We start from the raw sequence: 984 nt of genomic DNA on the forward strand, positions 1-984 counted from the left end.
TGGGACCTGCTTCTGCAGCTCCAGATGCTTCTTTCGTTCCATCTGTATGTGTACATCAACATGCAAAATAATAGGGAGATCTTAAATACACAGGTGATCCTGAAAGTAAGCAAAAACATTTATTGATCATAGTATTAAGGGAAGTGCAACGAATTAAAGTGTGAGTCTCTAACTAGGGACTTTGCTTTTTGCCTGAAATGTCATTATGATCAACGTGTTCGGCCTTATCTTTCAAAAGTGAGCGTAACTGTCGTGAACTTAGAGAAGCACTTTCCAGTGTGAATCTCTGTGATGATGGAAATGGGTTATATCTGCTCTGGGAACCACTAGTCATATGTGCATCTACAGAACTGAATTTTAAATTTTACCTCATTTAAATAAATTTGCATTTAATTTGCTGTACTTAGCTACCAGGTACCTTATTGGCTAGTTAAGCCTTAGTTAGAGTATGTTTGTTAAATAGCAGGTTGCAGTGCATTAATAGGCTCTGAAACCAACTTAATGTTTCCTGTCAGCATTTCATAATATTAATTAAAATAGTATAGGTAATGTCAATTTCCTCACACATAGCAAAGGCGTTATTGTGTGAGGAGAGAGAAAATGAGTACTGACTCACGGTGCAAAATATGCTTCTCTGACCTCTGCCTGGAGGGTGATGAAATAATAAGTATAATTTGGGGAGCAAATCTGAGAAGGAGCGTGCATGAGAACTGCAATGTTATTTTTGTGTTTGCAATGACAGAGGGGCTAGTGAGGAACTGTGTGCTGATAGCTCCTCCTTGAGGTTTGGTGATAATATTTCAAGTGGGGAAAGACTGAAAGGAAACAACAGGGTAAATGAGAAAAAACCATACTAACTTCCTCATAATGTTTGCACACAATACTTTCCCCTTCTCCCTACAGTCCTCAACAAAGATCCGCCTCCCCCATGCCAGCCTTCCAGAACTTAAATCGGCCCCTGCAAACTTGAGTTCTCACTAGCAC

The sequence above is a fragment of the Hipposideros armiger genome, unplaced genomic scaffold (assembly GCF_001890085.2).
Source record: "Hipposideros armiger isolate ML-2016 unplaced genomic scaffold, ASM189008v1 scaffold_273, whole genome shotgun sequence".
In the NCBI taxonomy this organism is placed as follows: Eukaryota; Metazoa; Chordata; class Mammalia; order Chiroptera; family Hipposideridae; genus Hipposideros; species Hipposideros armiger.